Source organism: Panthera pardus, unplaced genomic scaffold, assembly GCF_024362965.1.
Source record: "Panthera pardus isolate Hobbes unplaced genomic scaffold, ASM2436296v1 HiC_scaffold_2, whole genome shotgun sequence".
Taxonomy (NCBI): Eukaryota; Metazoa; Chordata; class Mammalia; order Carnivora; family Felidae; genus Panthera; species Panthera pardus.
In genome coordinates, this window is record NW_026526765.1 from 101,724,733 (window position 1) to 101,745,219 (window position 20,487).

At 41.3% G+C, this 20,487-nt stretch overlaps 1 protein-coding gene across 5 annotated transcripts in view; it reads left to right on the plus strand.

The window, feature by feature from the left end:
- Positions 1 to 20,487, plus strand: part of ZNF366 (zinc finger protein 366) — a 73,107-nt gene that overhangs the window by 14,608 nt on the left and 38,012 nt on the right. For 2 of the 5 annotated variants that reach the window (XM_019463049.2, XM_019463047.2), the window contains exon 1: positions 7,713 to 8,191. The exons of 2 other annotated variants lie outside the window; for them this stretch is intronic. The gene's annotated coding sequence lies outside the window, so the exon portion shown is untranslated. Of the gene's footprint in view, positions 1 to 7,712; positions 8,192 to 8,226; positions 8,445 to 20,487 lie in introns of those variants that run through there. One more of the 5 variants, XM_019463050.2, reaches the window with a different exon arrangement.

Below are 20,487 nucleotides of genomic sequence, written 5' to 3' on the forward strand. Positions count from 1 at the left end.
CTTCATCATAGGCAGGCAGTTAGGACAGCTGCTTTTATGCAAATGCTGTGTTTGGGAGCTATTACTTCAGTGAGCTCAAGCTAGAGAGATAATGGTGCTTCTGTCTCTTCTGGTCCCGCACACTTTACAAGTCTATCAACTTTATGTATCAGATGCATCAAAACAGAATTAGGCAGAAAGATCTGGGCTTGGAACTCAAGTGCAAGTTATATTCCTCTTTAAAAACTGCAAGAGGAAACAGGCCCAGTAGACCTTCTAGATAGGAGAGAAGCAATGCTTTCTTACCACAAACCAAAATGCTGAGGACCACAGTTATAAGAGGGTCAAAGGAAGTTAGAATGAACTTTCATAGCAGGCTCAATGTTTATCTAGCTTAAAATTTCACTTCCAGATTATCCCATGGATAGTTATTTGGCTTTATTACCTAAACAATATTTGAGCCTAATAGAGGGGTTTTTTTGTTTGTTTGTTTCAGTGTTTGCAAAGGGCAGTGTTGAAGGTAACGGTAAACTACCTGTTGCTGGGCTTTAATAGATGGGCTGCCCTGAGTTTCAGTGCTGGCTGACATACTTTTTTTTAACATAAGTCTCAGATGTAGAGACAGTCAGCTTTTCAGAGCTGGCTGCTTTTTCTAAGACCAGCTGGTAATAATCCTAGCAGCTATGACTCCACAGCTGTCCCACGTGGGTGAGGCTCTGGGCTCGTGCTACAATCACTACAGTGAATAAATTCCAGTTCGAGCCTTTCACAAGTTTCCAGTAAATTAATGGCTGTACTGACTAGAGAAGAATGCATCCCTGTCACCTCCATCCACTGGCCCTGTTCCTGCCCCTGGGACCACACAGAACAAATCCAGTCCTTCAAGTATCAGCTCTTGGAAGCATGTAAACCTATGTTACCAAGCCCCAGGCCTCCAACCCACCTCCTTCATAACTCAAGGGTTCCTTCAGTCAACTTAATCTAGACCTCCCCAGCAGCATGTTGTACACCTCAGCAAACTAGTTTGTCCCCGTCCATTGTCTTTGACCCAAAATGTCTCCTTCCCCCATCCCAGTAGTCTGGTCAGTATGCAATAGACTGGGCTCCAGGGGGCCCATTTTTAGGGCCATGGTAACTGCCGGTATTCTCTCTCAGCCAGTTCAGATGAAGTAAAAATCAAGGAACTTGAAATGAGAATTACTGATTGCCTTATTATTTTTCTAGCTCCTAGCCCTAATCTTGTCTTAGGTCTTCTTTCCTCTTTACAACTAATAGAATATCTTCTTACCAGTGTTGTTAGGAAGCCCGGATACTAGTAAATGATAGTTACTATTTGAGTGCCATTTTTTGTTTGTTTGTTTGTTTGGTATCAAGTGCTTTATATTTCTTATTTTATGGGATCTCATAATAACCCTGTGAGGTGGCTTACTCATTTTTTAATCACCATTTTACAACTGAGGAAACTGGGATGCAGACAGTTCGTGCCCTGTCACAGATGGTAAGTGGAGGACCTAGAACTCAAACCCTGGGTTGCCTGACTTCCAAGTTTGTGTTCCTCCCACATATTGCTCAGCCTCTTTCTAACATAACACCCTTGAACATTCATAGTACTTTACCCAGCCATACTGGGCACACAATGAATGTGCCCCCTTTTTCCTATCATCCTTTGTCTTCCTTGGGGAAATACATAGACATCAAGAGACATCTCAGGGAGAGGAAGGGGTCTCAGGGTAGGCCTCTTTCACTCCTTCTACCCTCACTGGGGTCCCTAAGCCCCTTTGACGGCTCTGTTATATCACCTTCAGTAGCTATCATTACTCAAGCTCAGTAGTTCTCAACTGGAGGCAGTCTGGTCCCCTGCTGAGACATCCGAAAACAGGGAGGATACCTTTTGCTTATCAGAATGAATAGGGGCCACTATTGGCATCTAGTGGTTGCAGATGGGCAGGGATGGTAAAATTCTGCAATGAACCCACACAAAAGAGCAATAATGTATATTCCCTTTGAAAAGGTCAGGGCCATGACTGTCTTCTTGCCATTGTCCCTCCATGCCCAGCACAGTACCTTCCCCTCCATAGATGCTTAAGAGAGGTCTTTTAAATGAATGTTCTCCTTTGTCACCCTTCCCATTTTCTGCCTATCTCTTCTACCAGTGGAGGTTCTGAAACAGAGCTGTCCAACTTGCCTCTAATTACTGGAAGCAACTTTAAACTTGGAGACCTCATATAGCTGTCTCATCCATTCCTCTTTTCCTCCCCTCTTTTCAAAATTTTCAACAACTTGGAGACCTAAGTCTAAGTTGATCAATTATGATTTACCCTTTTAGTGAAGCTCAAAGACACCCCTTTCTACAGTAACTTTCAGTAGAAAATTTTTTTCCTTTAAAGTGGATTTAAATACCCTAAGAGGGTATTAGGTTGATGACCTCAATGGATGAATTGTGAAGTGGTCAACTTCAAGTGATGTGGTCAAAGCACCATCAGAAGCCCTGGTAGGCTTCCTCTCTCAGACCCATGAAGCTACAGTCTGGATGTGAGTGGAGGAAGGGAGAGGCCTCTTAAGAAACCAGTGAGAAAAATGCTAAAAGCTGGAGGTCTGGCTGGTTTCCTCATTCTTGGTGAAATGTCAACGAAGTTGGTACCAAGTAGATCAAGGAATATACTTCACCGCAGGACAGATAACTTGTTAAAGGAGGGTGAACTTGCTGGGATGAGCACTGGGTGTTGTATGTAAGCCAATTTGACAATAAATTATATTAAAAAAATAAATAAAGGAAAGAGAGAACTGGAATCCCGTGAGATGTCTGCCCATGCCCGGATTCCAGTCCCATGACAGCAGAACGATGCTATAGGGTGGCAGCCTATCTGTGGTTGGATATTTACAGACTTCATTTGTTTTGCTTTCTGGCCGAGTTCCTTGATGAGACCCTTAGCTCTTTTCTCTTTTATAAGTTTCAGAGAGAAGGTTCTCTTTCCACCCTGGGAATTCTCCATTCTGCTCCACTCTGGCTCTCTTACTTTTTAAAGAGTCTTAGGGAGTTGTTTAGGAAGTCTTAAAGTTCATTTTCATTCTCTCTTAATTGAAAATTACTCTCTACAGAGTAGCACAGCTCAGGGCTTATAAGGAAGGGCTGAGAAGGATCAAAGCAGAGAATTGTGGTGAAGGAGGGAAGAACTAACACTTACTTAGCACCCATTATGGGCCATGCATACTACCTATTAGGTATCTCATTTTAATCTTTCTCCAGATCCATGAAATAGTATATTAGTCAGGGTATATGCTAGGTTGTACTTTAATAACAAACAACCTTCAAATTGCCATGGTTTTGAAAGAAAGAAAGAAAGAAAGAAAGAAAGAAAGAAAGAAAGAAAACAAGGATTTATATCTTACTTCCATTTCATATCCATTACCTGGATCAAATGTGACTTTGTTCCAGGTCATCTTAACTTTAGGCCTCAGGCTGACAGAATAGCTATTACTGGAAATGTTTCAGGTTGCTATGGCAGAGGGATAGAAAATCATGCAAAATCATGAACTACTTCTCAAAGATTCCACAAGGAAATGACACATGTCACATATGCTCACATTCTGTTGGCCAAAGCAAGTCTCAAGGCCAGTCTACCTATAAAGGGAATAGAGAAAGGCAATCCAACTATATGTACAGGGAGTTAGAAACATTTGATAAATAAAGTGTTATTGGAGCTGAGAAAATGGATGCTTAGGAAAGCTAGTAGCTGACGGAGTTGGAATTCAAAGCCAGGTTTTCTGACTTGGTCTCCTGGGCTCTCTGCTCTCCTATATAGTAGGTGTATTCTACAAGCATGGTGTTACATACGTAGTGCTGTATCTTCTCTCCAAATAAATTGTCTGTGGGGCTAAGAAGGAGGTACGTACGTGCACCTGGGTATGGACAGGTTAGAGTCAAATCAAAGTCATAGTGGCTCAGCCTTTATCATCCCCATTTCTACTCCCTATAAAGGTCTTTAGCACACTTGGTGTGAAATCACTATGTAACAGAAGCTTCATCTTTGAACACATTTCTTTTCCATCACAGTATCAAGTGCAACAGGTTTCCTTACTTATTGCTTTTATTTGGTGCCTAATGAGAAAAGGGCCACTCAGGCCTTAGTTTGGTAAGACTGCTGCCTGGTCGATGTTCAAGGTCCAGGGGAAAGGATGTCACAGATTCCCTCTATTACTTTCAAGATAATCTCCAGAAAAAAAAATTCTTGCTCAAAGAAAGAATGAAATAACAATACTTACTGTGCCAGCTCTTAGAAAATCAATCCCAATATTTCATCTCCCTGGACCCCAGAGGAAATGCTATGCTATGTTAGTTCCCCTCAGACTTTTCTAATCCAAGTAACCCTAATGGGAGAGAAGAGAAATCCTAAGTGGTCTGCCACAGGTGCAATTGCAAACTTTAACCAGTCCTGTGTGTGTGTGTGTGTGGTGTATTTGTTGTTTTACATTCTGCTTCATTATATGTCCACATTTGTTTGTATTTAAAATGCTCTATGGGTGCCACAGTGACTTAGTCAGTTAAGTGTCTCTTGATTTCAGCTCAGGTCATGGCCTCATGGTTTGTGAGATTGAGCCCCATGTCGGGCTTTGCACTGACAGCGCAAGGCCTGCTTGGGATTCTCTCTTTCCTTCGCTCTCTCTCTGCTCCTCCCCTGTTCTCTCTCATTCTCTCTCTCTCTCAAAAAAAATATTTAAAAAGTATTTTAAATCACTCACCACTACATAAAATTAATAAACCAGAAAAATACACTTATTCTTGATTTTCAGCACCCCCTAGAAACCAGACCTCAAGCCCTCCCCATCCATGAACAACAATATGCTTATCAGATGAAAATGGGTCCCAGAAGGATATGGATAAGGGTTACTTTTAGGCTTGTGGGTATGGTGGGTTTCCCTTGGCAGCGAGAGTAGCCCCAGAAACAAGGAGAGAATAAAGGTGAGAACAAGGAGGAAGAGAAGGGGTAGGGAGGAAGGGACAAGAGGACCATGAAATGATATCTGGAGAGGGGGAGGAGCCAGCATAGCCAAGTGAGCAAGTTACAAATACGGCTTGGCTCAGTCGGTTGAGCATCAGGCTCTTGATTGTGACTCAGCTCAAGATCCCAGGGTTGGGCTTCATGCTGACCATGCAGAGCCTGCTTGGTATTCTTTCTCTTTCCCTCTCTGCCCCTTCCCCACTCACCTGCTCTATTTCTCTCAAAATAAATAAATAAACTTAAAAAAAATTTTAAAGCATACGGAAATAACTCAAAACTAATTTATTTATTAAGACAGTTGTTAATAACATTTTTTATTGGTCACATTTTCCTTATCTGTTACAAAAGCAAAGTGCTTTGTCTGAAGCACAGCTAGCTACAAACTAAGCAAATTATATAACCTTGCTGGTTTCCGAGCCATAAAGCATGAACTCAAGTGTTGCTCAGCCTGACAGAGTACATAGCTTGCAACACCCTTTGGAGACAGAGAGTGCAATTTAAGTATTATATGTTATTAAATAAAAATGCCTATTTAGGAAAGGAACTCTCCATTAGCATTACACGTGCCTTAACTAGTAGTCAACATCTGGTAGAGCTGGAGGTCGAAAATTTTTTGACATAAGGGACCCAGGCGTTTATCACTTAAAATAGTAAATAAAAGAACAAAGAAACAAGCCCAGACAGTGACAAATAGCATGTACCATTAAGGCATTGGCTTGGTTCAGAGAGAGATTCCTGAGCTAAAGAAGGCCTCATTTACTGGAATGGAAAAATATAGGGCCAGGAAATTGCTCAGAGGTCTCCTGTCTCTTCCTGTGCACGTGGAGACGCACTATGTGTTGGCTACTGTTTTGGATCAGAATCTCAGTTTTAGAAATAGCCTGAGTTGTGTCCTTGGAAAGTGAGAGGGTTGTGTGGTATATTTGTGTGTGATGAAGGAGGAGGAGGAGGGGAAGATGTTGGGGGGAGACATTTAGATGCACTCTGGAAACAAACTGCTTCCTTGGGCCTCACAGACAGTTACCAGAATGGAGCTGGGAAACTGGGCAGCTAATCCGGGCTTAGGGAACCTCCAAGATTCCTGAAGCAGCTCTGAGGTAGAGCCAAGTCAGCCTGCTGACAACAAAAGCAGGTTCCGCATGTTCACACTAGATGGCTGATTTCAAGCCTGCCTATTTTTCTGGGGCGTGGGCTGCGTCTTTTTCATTCAACAAACATTTATCTGGCAACAACCTGTCCCGGCAGACACTGTTTTAGGCACTGGGGATATATCATGAAACAAAAGACAAACATCTCTATGCTTATGGAGACTACATCCTAGCGGAAGGAAATGGACGCTGAACAAAATAAGTAAGTTATACGTCAGAAGATATGGAGAAAGAGAAAGCAGGAGAAAGAGTGAATAGAGAGTGCTGAGGAAGGCAGGGTTAGGGTGGCCTCACTGAAAAGGTAGTACCAAGAAAATGCTTGAAGGAAGCAAAAGAGAGCCATGCAGGTATCTGGGGAAGAGCTGTCCAGGAAGAAAGAGCAGCAAGTGCAAAGGTCTGGAGGTCAGAGCCTGCATGCTGTGCGTGGGAAACAACCAAAGGCCAGTGTGGTTGAAGTAGAGTGAGCAAAAGGATGCGGTAGGATATGAGTTCCGAGGGGTAACTGCATCATGGACAGCCTTGGAGGCCACTGGGTGGACTTTGGCTTTTACTCCAAAAAGATCACAGGAGAATTTTAGGCAGGGGAGTGACAAGATCTGACTTACATTTTTTTTATTTATTTATTTATTAAAAAATATTTTTTAATGTTTATTCACTCTTTTGAGAGACAGACAGAGTGTGAGCAGGGCAGGGGCAGAGAGAGAGGGAGACACAGAATCCGAAGCAGGCTCCAGGCTCTGAGCTGTCAGCACAGAGCCCGATGTGGGGCTCAAACTCACAAACCATGAGATCATGACCTGAGCTGAAGTCGGACGCTCAATCGACTGAGCCACCCAGGCACCCCTATTTATTTATTTAAAATTTTTTTTTTAATGTTTGTTTTTGAGAGAGAGACAGAGCATGAGCGGGGCAGGGGCAGAAAGAGAGGGAGACACGGAATCTGAAGCAAGCTCCAGGCCCCCAGCTGTCTGCACAGACCCCGACATGGGGCTCAAACTCACAAACCATGAGATCATGACCCGAGCTGAAGTCAGACGCTCAACCAACTGAGCCACCCAAGTGCCCAAAGACCTAACTTACATTTTAACAGAATCAATTTGACTATTGTGTTAAGAGTAGGCTAAAGGGAGTCAAAAGTTGGAAGTCAGGAGAAGAGCTAGGAGGCTATGAGGAAGTGATTTTCCATCCATTTTAGAGTAAAAGCTAAAGTTCCTGGAGGAAGGCTGTTGTGGCATGGGCCAGGGTAGGGGTAGTGACGGTGGTGAGAAATGGTTGGATTCTGCAGAGGAAATTAAAACACAACTCAGAAAGTGTGGTAATCCCTATACTGGGGTACCCCAGAAGTCTGTCCAGGAGTATGTCAGAGAGCTGTGACAGAATGGTGACAAAGGATATGCCTTCTTCACTTCCAGGAAAGGAAGAAGAGGCAGGATTTTTGTTGGTGCAATCACCTCACCTTTTGTCTTTTTTTCTTTCCTGTTAATTGAGAGCCTATTTTGTGCCAAGCACTGTGTTGGGATACAACAGTGAATGTGAACTAATAGGATCACTGCCCTTACAGAGCAGTCCACAAAGGGAGTCAGGTGTTAAGTGAATAATCACAATAACAAATGTAAAATGACCACTGTGACACATGCTGAGTGTCAAAATTGGTATGTCTGCCCTGGTCGGGAGGTGCTGAGGAAAGAACACTTGAGCTGGGATCTGAATAACTATGTGCCAACCAGACAAAGGTGACAGAGGGAGAGGATGAGCGTCCTAGGCCCGGAGAATGGCATGCACAGAGGTTAAGAAGGGAGGGGGAGCACAGTATGGATGAGGAACTGAGAGAAAGCCAATATGAGTAAAATGCAGAAAGCTTGGGGAACATGAGCAAAATGCAGCTGGAGAAATGGACAGGGTCAGACTGTTGGGCTTGCTGGCTGAGTTCAGAGTGTGAACCTCACCCTGAAATCAATGGGAAACAACTGGAGGCCTTAGCAGGGGAATGATGTTCCCATGTGCTTGCTGAGTGGAGTAAGAGGGATGTGGAAGGCCACATACGAGACAAGGACAGCAGCTCTGGTGAGTTGGTGCTTGGTGCGTGCTTGGTGCTTGCTTGGACTGGGAGAGAGCTGTTGTGGTCAAGAGGAAAATGAAGGCTGGGATCTGAGAGGTATTTAGAAAGTAGAGCTTGGGTTTGGATCAGCCATGAGGGGTGACGGAGAGGGAGAGTTCAAGAAGAATTCCCAGTTCTTTGTTTAAAATACTTGTGCCAGCGGATGTACGACTCTCCTATTTGTAGAACTCACCTACTTGTATTAGACCAAGCCAGAGGGTAAGTCAGAAAGAACATCTATTTTTTTCCACAAATATTTAAAAATAGGATTTTCTGTAGGATGGTTTAGTTAGTGTCCAGCCTTACCAAGAACAGGGGGTGAGACAGATGACTGTCCCCAGGCCTCTCCGGCCCCACAGCCCTGTTGTATAATCAATTGATGCAGTCCTGCTTAGAAAACACGATCTCTCTTGGGGCGCCTGGGTAGCTCAGTCGGTTAAGCGTCGGACTTCAGCTCAGGTCATGATCTCGCAGTTTGTAAGTGTGAGCCCTGCATCAGGCTCTGTGCTGACAGCTCAGAGCCTGGAGCCTACTTCGGGTTCTGTGTCTTCCTCTCTCTGCCCTCCTTCCCTTGCTCACGCTCTCTCTCTCTCTCTCTCTCTCAAAAATAAACATTAAAAAAAAAAAGCACAATCTCTAAACCAGTGTTGTCCAATAGAAACATTATATAATACAAGCCACAAATGTAATTTTATATTTTCTAAAAGCCATATTTAAAAAAAAAAAGCAGATGAATTTAATTTATTTGAATAACTTATTCAACTCAAAACATCAAAAAATATTTAAGCATGTAATCAATAGAATAATTATCAGTGAGGTACTTTGCTTTTTTTTTTAAACTAAATGATTGAAATCCAGTGTGCTTTTTACATGTATAGCATGACTGAATTTGGATTAGTCATATTTTGTATGGTCGAAAGTCACACAGGGCTAGTGAGTACTGAACTGGACGACATGCCATTAAGCCATTCCAGCGGCCACACAGATCTTAAAACCACATACAAAACACTGGAAATAGCTGCTTCTACAGTGATTTAAAATGCTAAGAACTACTTTATTTTTTTTTAATATTGTTTAATGTTTATTTCTTTTTGAGAGAGAAAGAGAGACAGAGCATGAGCGGGGGTGGGGCAGAGAGAGAGGGAGACACAGAATCTGAAGCAGTTCCAGGCTCTGAGCTGTCACCACAGAGCCCGATGTGGGGCTCCAACTCACAGACCGCGAGATCATGACCTGAGCCAAAGTTAGTTGCTTAACTGACGGAGCCACCCAGGCGCCCCTATACGAACTAGTTTAAATACAGCTTCTTAAATTTCAAAATTGAGTACTTTGTGATTGTGTGAATTCAAGGCAATTAGTTTTCTTTTCCATGACTCAGTTTACAAAAAGGAACTGCTGTGGTGCTGCATAAGTATACCAACCTTGTCAGTCTCAACAATCATTGACTCCAGGTTAAGGAAATCCAAATGGCTTTTCTTTCTCTTTATTTTAATTATCATTTCCCAAAGATATCTTTCCTTCCAAACTTCTAAATTCTTCTATGATATCTGAAGGTAGAAAATTGGCTAGTTCAATAGTGAACTGACAAAATTCTAAGAATGATTTTCATTCCAAGGCAAAAAAAAAAACAAAAAACGAAGTTGGATTTACTGGGGAAATTTGAATACTAACTGGATATCTGACGATTAAGGAAACTCTTTATTTTTTAGATATTACATAGAGTACTGTGCCTATGTTTTAAGAAAAAATCCTTATGTTTAAGAGGTACATCCTAAATATATTTATAGATAAAATATGATGTTGTGAATCTACTTCAAAATCATCCTAATTAGGAGGTAGGAAAGAAGGTAGGGAATAGATGGAATATGGTTTGTCATAAATGAAACATGGTGTGAGACATGGGGATTCATTGTGGTATTCTCTCTGCATTTATAGTTTGAGTATTTACATAATAAACATGTTTCTTTTTCAAAGGTAGATTTTCAGACTTTCTTAGGTACTACCAGACGTAGGATTTTCAAACATTCCCTTTAAATACTGCGTATGCTTCATCGCACAGATGAAGAGGCCTACCTAAGCATCGAGAACACACACTCTTATTTAACACTGCAGTGGAACAAAGCCCTGGGTCCAAAATTCCCATCATAGTTTAAACCTCTGGTGTTTTTAGTGGTAACATAACTTTGCCCTTTCATCCCACACTTTGGTACATGTTTAGGATGTGTGCGTGTGTGTGTGTGTGTGTGTGTGTGTGTGCGCGTGCACATGTATAGGCAAAGCCTATGCCTTCGGTGTCAAGGAGATCCCCACACTCTGCCTGAGCCTCACAGGGCCTCAGGGAGCATAGTGATAAACCATAGAGACAAAGTACATTGCAAACCCAGAATGGTGCAGATGGCTGGTCCAAAGCCATAAAGACCATTACCTCTTCCTCACATCATGGAGGCTACATGGGATGGGAACAGGTAGGAGCAGAGGAGGGAACTCAGAGGGGATGTAACCTCAAAGACCACAGGGCATAGCACTTAAGACCCACAAAGGAGGATATATGAGTATAGATCCCTTGTCACGTCAGGTTGTCTTGCATTTTGTGAAATTCTGTTGTAAGGCTCTCTCTAAATTCCATGAGAGATTTCTAGCCACCTCCTATCCACTCAACCCTCCAAAACATTGTATTGGGAGATGAGGAGGCTGGAGTCTATGTCCAAGTTCTTGCCCAAGACATTGCAAGGATCTGAATAGCAAAGTGAGAACACAGGACTATATCTCGCAGATTCGATACCTTCAGACACCCTTGCCTGACAGGCTCATATCTTCCCGCTTTCGAGCCTTTGGATACTTGACCTCTCATTGAGAATTACAAGGCAGGCACTCATTTTCACTCCCAAAGGAATATCACTGCTAGTGACTACACAAAAGTGTATACAGAGAAAGAGAACAGGATTTAGTCTGAGAATGTTTTCCTTTGCATTTTCATCAGCCAAAAGAGTACTGAGTTTAGGGTACCAACATATGGCACAAATGTTAATTTTAAGGAAGATTTGGCGAACATAATACGCTAAGCCATGCTACTTTCCACACATATGATACTTGGCTTCAGTGGTGGCAATCCAGTGCCAGATTTTCTTAAATGTCAAGCATTTTAAGAAATGGTTTCTTTGAATTAAAATTACACACCCCCAAAATGGAAATACTACTGAGATGTTTCTAAATAAAATGAGGCAACAGCTGACCAGAGGCCACGGCAGACCTCTGGACTGCCAAACATCAGCAGAGTGCTGTTTTAGCTTCTAAGCAGTATATCGTAACCAGATGTGAGCTGGCAGGGTAGAAGAGGAGTTAGGTTTTCGCAGCACCCACTCTGCGCCAGGCGCTGTGCAGGGCTCTGCATGCTCTTCCAGTTCTCCAGAGTGTCTTTATGTACTACTCCTTCCATGCAAGTTTCAAGGTGGCACTCAAAAATATACAATACCAACAAGATAAGAGAACTAAAGAAGATGGGGCATTCCATAACTTAATCCTCACATCAATCCTGCGAGACCATTATTCCTTATAGATGAGAAATAGAAGCTCAGAGGAGAAGTTACTTGCCTGAGGCCAAAGAATAAATAAGTGCATTAACCAGATGATCATCTGCAGAGTATAGAAATCTTTGGGGTAGAAGAAGTCTTGACAATTTTCATTGAGGATTCTTCCTGTCTGTTGACACAACTCACCTGTGCTATCTAATTCACGTGAGCAAGTGAGAATTATCCATGGAAATGATTCTCCCTGTGTCAGCATACTCTGGCATTGGGCAGTCCTCATGATCAGAACAGTCTGGCAGTAAAATATGTTGAGCCTGCAGCCCCTAGACTTGTTCTTACTAAGCTTCCCTTGACCACTTGGTTTATCAAGTTCACTCCAAGTTCAGACCTGATTATCTCAACTCCAATGGCTCATTTTCACCCATATCCTTCTTTTCTAAATCATCATATACATCACAGATAAAATGCTCATTTCCAGACTGCTCTCTCTCTGCTTATGAGTCTGAGTCTAGATTTCCAGTTATCTGCAAATCCATGTGACGGGGAGAGACTGAGAGGTATACTTCCCAGTGGATTGATAACAAAGTGTAGGGGAGGAGGAACTTGGGAATGACAAAAGGCTTACAGGAGCCAGTATAGAGTCAAGGTCATCCAGTGGGAAGTAATACATGATCTGAGATTCTAGACACTTGGGCTCTGGAACTTTAAAACTCTCATCTTCTCTCTGTGCCTCTGTCACATAGAAATATTAATACAATCTGACCAAGATGATGCCTGAAATCCTCTCCCATGCTTGAAACAACCTACAATTAATTCTCTTCATCTCATGGGGTTTTTGTGGAAACTAAATGTAATAGTGGATATAAAAGTTATTTTAAAAAAAATTTTTTTTTTTAACGTTTATTTATTTTTGAGACAGAGAGAGACAGAGCATGAACAGGGGAGGGGCAGAGAGAGAGGGAGACACAGAATCTGAAACAGACTCCAGGCTCTGAGCTGTCAGCACAGAGCCCGACGCGGGGCTCGAACTCATGGACCGTGAGATCGTGACCTGAGCCGAAGTCGGACGCTTAACCGACTGAGCCACCCAGGCGCCCCTATAAAAGTTATTTTTACAACTTGAGAATATCTTAGTGTAATTTACCACAATATTGCAAAATAATTCTTTCAATAAACCTGGAATTATTTTTTATTCCTATTACAAAAATGTTGGGTTAAGTTTAGCAGCTTATATAATTTCAGGTGGAAAACAAAAGGATTCAAAGATGGTAAAAAGATGCATTTAAGGAAATGAGTAGTTGACCTTCCTGGAAATCAATTTGGTAATATGTACTAAGACTTGAAGATTCACATCCTTTGACTCAGTAATCCTATGTCTAGAGAATCTAATCTAAGGAAATGTTAGAGACTCAACCAATATCTATGTATAAAAGTTATCTACTACAGTGGTATTTGTATATGGCATAGAGACGTACAGTAAATACTGTTGGAAAAGAAGACATATTCATAATATAAAAGACTTGAAAGAAACAAACCAAAATATTAACAGTTACTCTTGGTAATGGTATTCTTCTTCTCGTTTTCTTCTTCAAACATTTTAGTGTTAAACTTTACAATGGTAATGAATTCATATTATTTAAAAGTCATTAAAAATAAATTGTATAGAGCTGCTCACCTTCATCTAATTGTGGTGCTAACTCATTTTGTGTTTAATTCATTCTGATCAATAGCCAGCTTATCTCAATTGCTTTCATGATTTTCTTCCTGTTCTGCTAACCACAACACTCTGTGGGCCTTATATCATGCCTGTCATTTGCCAGCAGTCTACAGAGCACCCAGAGGTCTGATTTACCATCCAGTTTTAGACTGTCCACATATGATGCTCTTTCCTAGAATATCCCAAACATTCTTTCTTCACATGAAGTTCACAAGATACAAATCGGCCCAGGACTCATTTCTTTGAGAATAAAACCTACCAAGCAACACTCTTAAGTGTGGCTTGTTGGATTCTCCCTAAAAAGTTCTCAGGCAGAGGCATTCTCCACTCACATCAAATTTCCCATGAATGACTACAGAATAGCCTTTTACTCTGAAAAACCAAAGGTTTCAGAAATTAAAGATAATTCGCTAAACTCTAGATTGAATTTGCTCATATTTTGTTATGAAATGGAATCCAAATGAGTTACCTCTTACTAGATGGTAAGTCAAAAGATGTTCTATTATTTATTCATATAGCTCATCTTAAGTTAGCCTCAGCATTTCTTCAATCAGCACAAATGAAGATGAAAACTTAAAGGGGCTATATCCCAAACACCCCATTAAATGATGTCATCTATCAAATGTACCCTTTTTGTTAAAAAAAAACATAGAAGGTTAATAATCTAACAGAATCAGCCTGTTGCTCGTAATGCAGAGTGGAGGAGAGGGGGAGAGACATAGAGACAGAGAGATCAGCTAAAACCAAGTTATTCCCAACTGCTCAAAGTCAAAAAGCTCCAAGGAACAAACAATAGGATAAGAGGAAGCACTTAAAAGAATTCTTTCTTTTGCTAATCCTTCCAAAGAAATAATCTTTACCCAGAATCTTCCAGATTCAGTCCTGTACCATTCAGACTTTCAGAGTAAGCCTGTCAGTATCTTAATTGGCTTTTCCTCACCACCTCATCAATTTGTCACACAATTCTTACTCACTTTAGATCCAGCTATTTCTTCACACTTTTACACTGATTTGGAAACTGTCCTTCACACTTTGGTTGTACTCTCTACTCATGAAATGTCATCTGCATTAGGATGATTTAGTTTCATGAATGGATTTTCTCCCTGTGTGAATTTAGCCTTAGATGAGCCTCAGGCCTTGTATACTTCAATTCCAGACATTGTTGCAAGACAAGAGTTTGTGAGGCTGCTTCCATTTTCCTCTCTCTCTCTCTGCAAATATATATGCATATATATGCAAATATATGCACATATGTATATGTGTGTGTGTGTGTGTGTGTGTATATATATATATATATATATATATATATATATATATATATAATTTGTTTCCCCCTGTGTCAAAAATATCAGTGATGAAATATTGGTTATACTTGTATATGGTGTTTTCATAAACTTTAAATCTGAAACTCAGTCCAATCCTTGTCTCTGGTATCATTCTCTTCAATCACCTAAACTGCCTCAGGCAGGTGTGGGTTTATACAGAGACTACACACATGCCAGATATGATACTGTATGATTTGTCAAAACATTTCTATTACTGGTGACTCCATGAGAATTGGGTGTCTGGTGTTACTTGAAACTAGCTCAAAAAATTTTTTTTGTTTGTTTTAAATCTGTCTTTAGAACTATTCATGTGCATTCCCTTTTGATGGCTTTTGCCCAGTTTTCCACTTTAAGTAGTCACATTTGTGACTGATTTGTAGAAGTTCTTCGATACGAGGTAATATTGTTTCTCTGTCATATGTTGCAATTATTTTTCCAGTCTGCCATTTCTTTTTGAATTTTACATGATTTTTTACATACAGGAATTTTTCTCCTTGTATAATCAAATTATTTTCAAACTTTTCAAGTTTTTTTAGCCAAGAGTTTTAAAAGGTCACAGGTTTGGGACACCTGGGTGGCTCAGTCGGTTGAGTATCCCACTCTTGGTTTCAGCTCAGGTCGTGACCTCATGGTTCATTGGATGGAGCCCCACATCCAGCTCACGCAGACAGTGTGGAGCCTGCTTGGGATTCTCTCTCACCTTTCTCTCTGTCCCTCCCCCACTCATGCTCACTGTCTGACTCTCTCAAAATACATAAATAACCATAAATAAATAAATAAATAGTCACAAGTTCAGGGCAAAGACACATGCAAGCCTCCGCCCAGTGAGGTGGAGCTCCAGGCTTTGAATGAAGCAGGTACCACTGCTCCCTACCATGTTGTTGAAACAACTGGGCAGGGGATCAGTCTGGAAGATCTGGTTGAATTTACACTCATCTTGAGGGTAAAAAGTCCATTCTGAAACTAGAGGAATAGAAATAGGATGAATACAGTGTGGGGAGGCACAGCAATGACACTTAATATGTGTGCTTATAAGAGTCACTTATGTGATTAGAAATTGGATGACTATTCTATAACCTTTTCCAAGTTCCTGGACTTTGGGTTGATTTCAGGGGATTTTTGGGGACCAATTCCTTCCCAGACCTGGGCAATCTGAATGATTCAGTGGCCAGGGTCCCCTGGGTGCAGGGGAATACTTTCAGTGGTCAGCAGTGTGGTAAGGAGGGGAAGGGGCCTGCCTCACCAGAACTACAACCAGTTCCCTGATAGATAACACTACTACACATCTACAGTGTGTTTCACCCTTTGCAAGGATCCTTCCTTCACCTGCAGTACCATGTTTGATTATTACAGCAACTCTGTGAAGCACGTGGGGTATATCAGAGAAGCGGTATACCTTTCTCTAGAAAGGGTATTTTCTAGAGAAAATATTTTCTATTTTCTAGAGAAAATATTTTCTATTTTCTAGAGAAAATATTTCTGTTTTCTAGAGAAAATACCCTTTCTATTTCTAGAGAAAATATTTCTATTTTCTAGAGAAAATACCCTTTCTAGAGAAAGGAGTAAATACAGTATCAAATTTAACTGACTTTCCAAACTTAAGCGAGTCTGTGATTGAGTTTCGAAGCAAGGTGAGGGGTACAGTCTACTGTGAAGCGGGCAGCGTGACCTAACAGAAGGTGTACAGGCAAAGAAAGTGGTCACATCTGGGATGAAATGTCAACACAGCCACTTATTTGTTCTTTGGCCTCAGGCAAGTAACTTCTCCTCTGAGCTTCTATTTCTCATCTATAAGGAATAATGGTCTCGCAGGATTGATGTGAGGATTAAGTTATGTAATGTCCCAACTTCTTTAGTTCTCTTATCTTGTTGGTATTGTATATTTTTGAGTGCCACCTTGAAACTTGCATGGAAGGAGTAGTACATAAAGACACTCTGGAGAACTGGAAGAGCATGCAGAGCCCTGCACAGTGCCTGGCGCAGAGTGGGTGCTGCGAAAACCTAACTCCTCTTCTACTCTGCCAGCTCACAAACTCTGGAGAGCTAAGATGCACTTGGAAGCTTTCCTCTGAAGAGTCCTTGTGTGGTTTATAATCCCACTCATCTAAAAGCCCTTTCCTATCATAACATTTAGAGTGCTGCTGGCAATGAGGATTAGGATTCATCAAAAAATTCAATTATTTGCCCAGTAGGGCTTTGTGTAAGTAGGCTTGATTAGTGTTTGCAATAGCCCATATGTAAATGTAAAAGATCTTGAAAGAGGGTTATTAGAACAGAAGAATCCCGCAACAGGCCTCAGAAGAGAGCTTAGTGTCATGGCTAAGAGTAGGAGTTAGCAAACGACAGCCCTGAGGCCAAATCCACCCCACCACCTGTTTTTGTATATAAAGTTTTATTGGAACACAGCCACTCCCATTTGTTTACATGGCTACTATGGCTGCTTTCTTTACAATAATAGCAGGTTGAATAGTTGCAACAGAGACTGTAGGCCTCACAAAGCCAAAAATATTTACTCTCTGACTCTTACAGTAAAAGTTTACCAACACCTGGCTAAGAGCTGCTACTTTCTTTCAGGCTATGTGACCTTAGACAAATAATTTATACTTATAATGCCTCTGTGGGATTCCCTATCTGTGGGATAATAGTAGTAATTGAACAAGATAATCCACGTTAAAAACCTTGCATGTGGTGAATCCTCAGTTAATTATAGCCATTATTTTACTATTGGTAGCATTGATTTATAGCAAAGCCCTTTGTGTAAAACTCACAATGACCCAGGAATAAAAACCTGCTTGTTCAACCCCAGTTTCAAAGACAACCCCCCCCACCCACTGCAGATATCAAGAGCACCTAAAATAGTCACCTTTTCCTGCCACAATGGCTTTCTAAACATCAGCCATTTCGATGTCATTAGCTCAGCTTCTGGGATATTAAAAGCATTACTCTACCTTTCCTCCACACTTAATACAGACATTTGGATTAGTGTCATTGAATATTTTCCAATAACCTGTGTATCCTATATGGGGCAGGGGAAATTGGATGAGGCATTTTAATGGAATTAAATGTCAATAGTATCAGCTGTTTCTTTCTAAAAATATGAGCTGGATATTCTAAAAGGTGTGAACTCCCAATCAAAGTACAAGGGAAGACTCTGCACTTAGTCATTTATTGTACAAAAACAAAAAAATATTTTTTTTCAAAGACAACCAAACTTGACAAATGGCATTAAAAGTCACTAGGGAAGCTGAAAAAACAGCAGCTCCACTTTGCTTCCTAAATATAATGGGAAATGATTTCTCAATGTAAAGAAGAAGTCTTATCCTACAGTCCAATCAGCATATGGAGGTGATTTCCAAGAGAGAAGTGAGAAAAAAAAAATCCCACAGCTCAACCTTTCAGAAGTATCATAGTCATGCAGGGAGAAAACCTTCTTGAGCTCCTTCCTCATTGTCAAGCTTTGCAGGTTAGCAGAGCCAAGAAGAGCCATCCCTTAGTGGGGACCATATCTGCAGCCCAGGTTCTTAGCAGGTAGCAAGGCAGGACCTTGGGGGTAGGTTGGGGCTTGGGAGGAAAAAAAGTGGTGGGGAAGATTCTCTAGTCTAAAACTCATATGTACTCAAATGGTGCACTGGTGGTACCCCACCACCACCAGGTACAGCATGACGTGCTCAGGATGCTTCCCTTTGTGGATTACGTGGACTCCAAAATGGCCATTGCATATGGGTTATGCCTCATCAACTCAGCCTTGTCTAGAGAAGAATCTTATTACCCATAGACCCATTTCTAGTAGCCTCGTTATGTGGCAGAAAGAGGATGTCACAGGGCTTCTTCCATCAGAATCCTTCTTCTACCACCCTACGCCCACTCACCTTTCCCTTATTGTATACATTCTTTCATTTATACTCAACAGAGCTTTATCGCAAACCTCCCTCAAGTAATTCTTAATCTTGGGTGGCTGTAAGAATCACCTACAGAGCTCTTGAAATACACCAATGTTGGGCCCCCACCTCCAGAGATCCTGGTGTAATTTAGATCTGGGGAGGGGTCTAGGCATGGCATTGTTTTTAGGTGTTGGGAGTGGGTGGGTATTGTACATTTAAAAGTTCCCAAGTGATTCCAACGTGCTAACCTACTATGGGCAGGGTACTCTTCTAGGTGGGTACAACAGTGAATAGAATAGGCAAGGACCTAGTCTCATGGAGTTTATGGTCCAGTGGAGCAAAACAGAGAATAAATAAATGAATGGCAAAGATTTTTTTCTGATAGTACACTGGAAAATAAAGCTTGGGGCTGTGAAAAGCTGGAGGATGGGAGATCATGTAACTTTAAATGATGCAGGCACCATCACTGTGGGGTCATACTTTACTTCTTTGCTTGTATTAAGCTCTGTTGGCACTCAGGGCTAGGGACGGGGCTGTGGTTACATGCCTTCTTCTTGTTCAGGACAAGTGGTGCCACTGTGTCCCCTGAGCCCAGTTTTTATAGACTGACTCACCAATGGAGACACTCTCTGGATAGCCCAGGTCCATTACTATAACCAGAAGCAGCCTCACAGGGCATACCTTCTCCTCAGTTACTTACTGACAGCATTCCCCCTCCTTCTTTCCCCTTCCACCCTCTATTAATTCATGGCTCCACTTTGAAGTGATATCCTATTATCAGCATCACTTATTGAACACAACTTGCTGACTTTATAATAATGATAATACTAAAAGCAGATTGAACTACACTTATTATTGGCAGGCTCTCTACAAGATACGTGATCTCATTCAATTCACTACTAAGGTAGGCAACATCAGCCCATTTCATAAATGTGGAAACCAAGAACGCTGAATGGTTAAGAAACTTACAATGTGGCTTATGTTTTAGACTTTTTACGTCCCTCCAACTCAGACAATCTGTGATCCTGCCGACTCTAGCTTGTTTCCTCAACTAGGTGGCAAGCTCCCAAAAGAAAGGCACTGCATCTTATATATCTTTTCAGAAGAGTCCCTTCTTTCCTCACCCCCATGGGCCTTGCCTGAGGTGAGCAACAGACACATCAGAGATCAATTTATGGAGGCAGCCTGGAGGTCACTCCTGAGCCCTTGAGGCCTCAAGGAATCGTGTGAGTCCTGCAAGCCCCAGTGTTGCTGCTCATAAGCTTTGACTCTGTTCTTTTCTGTCAAGACTGCCTGGTAGGTTTTTACTAAACAACACCGAGACTCCTCAGAGTGCCCCCAAAGTAACTCACAGACATTTATGAATGGGTCCTGTGGGCATCTTCCCCAAGGTCTGTCCCAAAAGACAATTATTTCATGTTCCCTATCATTTTTATTTGCTTATTTTGCTAATAAAAATTTTTTAAAATAGAGATTAATACACCAAATAACAAAGCCATTGCAATTTCTTATACTAGGGATTGTTATTGTATAATACACACTCATGCCAATGTTTTAAGGGATTAGGAGGACTTTATCTTTGAAGAGAATTCCCCATTTTTTTCTGGCTTTACTGAGGTAAAATTGGCAAACAAAATTCTAAAATATTTAAACAATGTGATGACTGGATGCACATATACATTGTGAAAGGATTCCCCCCAACTAGTTAACTAACACATGCATTACCCCACATATTTATGCCCCCCCCTCTTTTTTTGGTGAGTACATTTAAGTTTTACTCTTTTAGAAAATTTCAAATACACAGTACAGTGT